General features: G+C 39.1%; 1 non-coding gene across 1 annotated transcript; it reads left to right on the top strand.

Annotated features, from left to right (window-relative positions):
- The first annotated feature begins 598 nt into the window (after nt 1-598).
- Nucleotides 599-670, top strand: TRNAF-GAA. The gene has a single exon. It is a non-coding gene; the product is annotated as a tRNA-Phe (tRNA).
- Nucleotides 671-5,994: the final 5,324 nt, after the last annotated feature.

The following is a 5,994-nucleotide window of genomic DNA, read 5'->3' as shown; positions in this document are numbered from 1 at the left end:
GATTCCCTGGTGGTTCAGATGGTAAAGAGTCTACCTACAATGCAGGAGACCTGGGTTCAATCCCTGGATCAGGAAGATCCCCTGGAGAAGGGAATGGCAACCCACTGCAGTATTCTTGCCTGGAAAATCCCATGGATAGAGGAGCCTGGCGGGCTACAGTCCATGGGGTCACAAAGAGTCGGACACAACTGAGCGACTTCACTTTCACTTTACTTACCTCTTGACACCTCAGAAGTCCCCTGATATCATACATGACTTTCTCATCGGACACTCCTGAGGTGCTTTTGTGATGGCTAGGTCTCTGCAGGTCAGTTTGAACTAGTCCATGATGTCTTGAAAGTCTATGATGTGCTTCTAGAAACTTCCTGAAGGATAGGAAAGCTTTCTAAAACATAAGGAACAGCTTCTAATTCTGGTGGCTCCATGTGGTATCCCAAAGGTATGATGGACTCCCAGAATTTCACAGGTGGAAACAACGCAGTTCTATTCCTTCATTTGAAAAGAATGATACTGAGGGCCAGAGAAGTTATTCAAGTTCTTAAAACACAGAGCATTCAACCAGAACACTAGCATCCAAGTTATTCTGCCTGCTACCGCTTCCCTGGTGGCTCAGACGGTAAAGCGTCTGCCTGAAATGCAGGAGACCCGGGTTCAATCCCTGGGCCGGGAAGATCCCCTGGAGAAGGAAATGGCAACCCACTCTAGTACTCTTGCCTGGAAAATTCATGGACAGAGGAGCCTTGTAGGCTACAGTCCATGGGGTCGCAAAGAGTCGGACACGACTGAGCAACTTCACTTCACTTCACCCTGTTAATAGTAGGCAAGAAGAAAGATTTTAAGGAAAAAATGCTATTCAGGAAGACCTTCTCATCTCCAGGTCAGTTGTCCCTAGGCAGCCTGAAACTTGAAAGGATTGGCTGCCAAACCCCAATTTGTGCTAGAGATCCAGAGGGCCCTGCAGTTCTGGGGTTTTGGGGTTGGGGTCAGCCTGGAGTCACTTTCACAGCATCAGGAGGCTGCAGCCAGGCCCTGCTAGCTTCCACATTGGAAAATCTCTTAAGCAGAAGTCATTTATGAAATTTCCAAACAGCATACAATCTTATGTTTGATGTGTGAGCTCTGGTTTGCTTTATTTGTCAGTCACCCTGAAATGCAGGCTTTATGAAAAGACAGACATATATGCTTTAATTTTTGAAGGGAGACTGCCATGGATAGCCAAGGATTAAGACTAAAGCTGGCAAAACTCACAACAGCAAGACTGAGCTCAAGGCCAAAGAAAAGCCTTCTGCAGGAAATATCCTAAGGCTACACATCCAGTGCCAAAGCTTTGTCCTTATGGAAAATTTTGCCTTTGTAGCCTCCAAAAGTAATACTTAGGACAGTGTCTCCAAACTGAATCCTGCTGTTTCCTAGGATTCATGGAAGATTCACTTGAAAAATGAAGAAATTACCCTCAATACTAGTCCTCAGAGTTTTATAAGATACACACTAAGTGAAGATTAAACACTAACCATCCCAGGATAAAACTCCTAGCTATTGGCCTCCTAGAGAAACCTGCCACCCTGAAAAGCTGCCTGAACCAGGCAGGCATGAAAAGCACTGCTTAAAGTACCACCAGCAGAGAGAAAGAAACCAACATCTAACCTGATGAAAGGGGGTTTTGATGAGTGACCACATATTAATTATCAGGATGATTATATCCAACACCAGTGTGTTTTTCACGAGCTAGAAAATAAGCACAGTGCTACCAAGTAATGGAAAAGCTGCAGTATTATTTCTAAGTCCAGTGCTGACACTAACACCTGAATTTCCTCAAGGATTTCTGCTGATAACTTGGGGAAAGAAAGTAACATAATGCGTCTTCTATAGCCCCTCAGCAAGACTGAAAGCCAAATGACTCAGACAGTGAGAATTCTACAGAGAAATTCCAGGAGTCTTTTGTTCCTGTTGCTCTGAATCCACCACTAGTGAATGAAACAAACAAAAAATAATAATGAATTTCCAGGGCTTCATAGCTCTGATTCTGATGAGGCAATACACAAAGAAAAGCCTAAATAAAGTAGAGAAACTAAACAAATCCTTCCTCTTTGCTTACTCTCACCCTAGGTTCACAGCCTGACAGCTATTAAGATATTGGACAAAAGGGATGATGATTGCAGCAAGCAGTTCCAGAAAGTCAGGATACCCAGGAGTCCACCAATAACAGCAATGGAGGAGAGACTAAAGAACTCTCAGAAGAGATATGTCTTTGCTGCTTTTTTAGTCCTTCCATGAGAAGGAAGAATCAAGTTCATCTTTGAAGTCTGGCAATTTTCTTTTTCAAACTCTTTTCCCATTTCGGTTGTTATATAACATTGAGAGCAGAGTTCCCTGTGCTATGCGGTGGGTCCTTGTTAGTTATCTATTTTAAATATAGCAGTATGTTCATGTCAACCCCAAACTCTCTAACTGTCTTCCTCAGACTGCAGCTAGATTCAGGAAACATTTTTTTTCTTCCAATGTATTAACAAGGCACATGATAGTTCTACAAAAGTAAAAGCTTATCCAAAGGAAATTAACTACTTGGGATAATTCAGACACTAATCAAGGACTTGAAAGATAATTATTATTTTTCCCACACCAACTTTTGGAGTTCGAGTTCTTGCATCCACAAAACCTGCTTGTAAGCTACAGAGGAAGTTGAAGAGCTCTACTTAGAGAGATTGGTCAGGCTGCTATTTCAAAATTTAGAAAGATCTAGAGGCTACTGGAGCTTTAAACTCTTGTTTTAATTCAAATATATGGAAATAAACATTCAGAAAGGGTGAACCATGGAAACAAATGATGAATTAACAAGAAAGATACTTTTGTGGGAGCATCTTACAATGTGAAAACTTGCCAACAAAAGGTTTTGAGGAGAGATGAATTGTGGGCACTTGTTCTCCTCTGCTGCCAAGAATGAAGACCCATTTTCTGAGATCTTTATTTCATTTTTCAAACAAAATATCATCCAATGTTTACCTGTCTGGTAGCTATTCAGTCTGGCCCCCCCTTCTCCTCTCTGGTATTTTCTTTTCCCTCCTCACCTGTTTTATGGAGGTATAATTGGCATATGACAATGTATTAAATCGTGTAATGATGATTTGAAATGTGTATTGTAAAATCATCACCATGATGTTTAGTTAACTTACAATACTGCACAGTTATTTGATATAAATGTTTGAGTACATGATGAGAACTTTTAAGATCTACTCTCTTAGCAAATTTCAACATATTGAGTAGGACAAAAAGTTCATTCAGGTTTTTCTGTAAGATTTTATGGAAAAATCTTAACAAACTTTTCGGCCAACACAATATAATACAGAATTGTTAACTGTGGTCACCATGCTGTATATTATATGTATATCCCTAGGTTTCCTTTGGGCTCCCCCCGTGGCTCAGCGGTAAAGAAACTGTCTGCAATGCAGGAGACCTAGGGTTCCATCCATGGGTTGGGAAGATCCCCTGGAGAAGGGCATAGCAACCCACACCAGTACTCTTGCCTGGAGAATCCCATGGACTGAGGAGCCTGGCAGGCTATGGTCCATAGGGTCGCAAAGAATCAGACATGACTAAAGTGACGAAGCACACACAGGTCTGTCTCCTTTACAACTGGAGGTCTGCATGTTGTGACCACCTTCATGATTTCATCCACCACCTACCCCTAGTAGGCACATATCTTTGAGAGTTTAATGATCTCACTTATATGTGAAATCTAATAGCATTTGTCTTTTTCTGACTTGTTTCACTTAACATAATGCCTTCAAGGTCCACCCATGTTGCAAATCGCAAGATTTCCTTTTTTTAAGACTGAGTAACACCCAACTGTGATTATGTGTATACACACACATACATACCCCACATCTTCTTTATTCATTCACCCCTCAATGGACATTTAGATTGCTTTCCTAACTTGGCTATTATAAATAATGCTGCAATGAACAAGGGAGTACAGATTTCTCCCAGAGACAGCCTAACCACACAGTGCTATTCAACTGGAGGTTCTGAACTTGACTGTGGGCATGAAAGCAGCTGCTGAAACTAAGTCTTATATTAATCAGCATTACAGTAGCTGTTACTGTTAGTAACCCTAAATGCTGGTTGCCACACTGCTGAATAGTCCAAACGTGTGATTCTGCAAAATTTAAACCTACTAATTAATTCTGTCTGATATACTGGTAAAAGCTGTACACTTTATCTTTGTTTAATATGAACATAATAAAGTACACAAAATTAAAATCACTTAAGAGGCATTTTAAGCTTTTTAAAATGAAGATAATTACATATTGATTTTGTTACAGTCATTTTTTTCCCATCAACCAAAATGTATCCAAATTCTAATTCCTTTAGAAAAAATGGTATTTAGAAGTTAGGGCCAGATCATTTTTAGCTTAACTGAATGTATTTAATGTTTATCTCAAGGTAAAGAATTCAGCTTTTTTTACATTTTTTAAAAATCACAGCATTTACAGTATTCTCATGTTTTTAATGTACAGTTTATATAACAAAAATTTTAATAGTTATTCTAAGTTTTAGAATGCTTCTCCTGAGAAGCTTACGTTGAGAAGTGGAAAATAGTCATGTTAAACCATCCAGAATAAAATAATCCCCTGAATATTTATATAACACCTACGTTCTTCTATCATGTAGAAATTTATAATGTATATTTAATTATAATTACATAATTATAGGTTATTATGTGAATTCATTTTCCCCTCAAAATTGATTTTGGTCTTATCTTCCTTATTGGGACAGAAATTTCTTACAGCTAAGAACCTTGGCCTGGTTCTATCACTGTTTTGTTAATTGCATCATTTTTTAATCACTCTTACCTAAAAAGTTGGGCTTTGCTAATGCCTAATGCATTCTGAAATAACTGCCATCTTGCAAGATTATCAATGCCCTTACAAAATTTCAGTTTAAAATATTCAGATGCAAATAAGGTAGAATGAGACAAACTTGCTCTGAGAACCTCTGTTTTAATGATGTTACCCTCCAGAAAAGTGAAAATGAAAGTCACTCAGTTGTGTCTGACTCTTTGCAACTCTATGGACTATTCAGTCCATGGAATTCTCTAGGCCAGAATACTGGAGTGGGTAGCCTTTCTCTTCTCCAGGGGATCTTCCCAACCCAGGTACTGAAACCGGGTCTCCCACATTGAAGGCGGATTCTTTACCAGCTGAGCCACAAGGGAAGCCCTACCCTCCAGAAACCTAATTCTATTCATTCTCTGCTCCTATAAACTCCATGAAAGCAGGCAAGAGATGGGAGCTGGGAGGGGGAGGTCTTCTTTATTTCTACCTTTTCAATGCCTCATACATTTCCTGATACTCAAACACCAACATAGCACTAACTTCTTGTGTGTACAATTAAACATCTCATATCACTCAGGAAAATACAACTAGAAAGGATTCTTTAAGTCTAGAGTCTTCTCATAGCCCTATGAATCTGATAATCAATTTTCCAGGTATTATTAGGCTCTACAATTTAGCTCTTAAAATGCAAGTTCATACAAAACTAAATCCTGGATCAGCTTTCAGTTTTTCAAGGCACATATACAAACTTACTTTCACAGCATTTACAGACACTTTCCATATTCAAATTTTGTGTGGTCTAAAAGGTATATGAATAGATGGTCAACATCACCCATCAAGGAGATGCAATCAAAAGCCCAGTGACATATCACCTCATACCTATTAGGATGGCCACTAGCAAAAAACAAAACATAACATGTTGGCAAAGATATAGAAAAACTGAAACTTACACACTGTTGGTATGAGTTTTGTTTTTTGTTTTTTTTTTTTTTAATGGTACAGCCACTACAGAACCAGTATGGAGGTTTTGCAAAAAATTACAACTACAATATGATCTGGCAATCCCACTACTGGGAATGTATCCAAAAGAAGTGAAACCAGAATCTCAGAGAGCAGTACTCTCAAGTTCACTGTTAACACTAGTCACAATAGTCAAGATGTG

The sequence above is a fragment of the Cervus canadensis genome, chromosome 6 (assembly GCF_019320065.1).
Source record: "Cervus canadensis isolate Bull #8, Minnesota chromosome 6, ASM1932006v1, whole genome shotgun sequence".
Classification (NCBI taxonomy): domain Eukaryota; kingdom Metazoa; phylum Chordata; class Mammalia; order Artiodactyla; family Cervidae; genus Cervus; species Cervus canadensis.
This window is presented reverse-complemented; position numbering and strand designations above follow the sequence as displayed.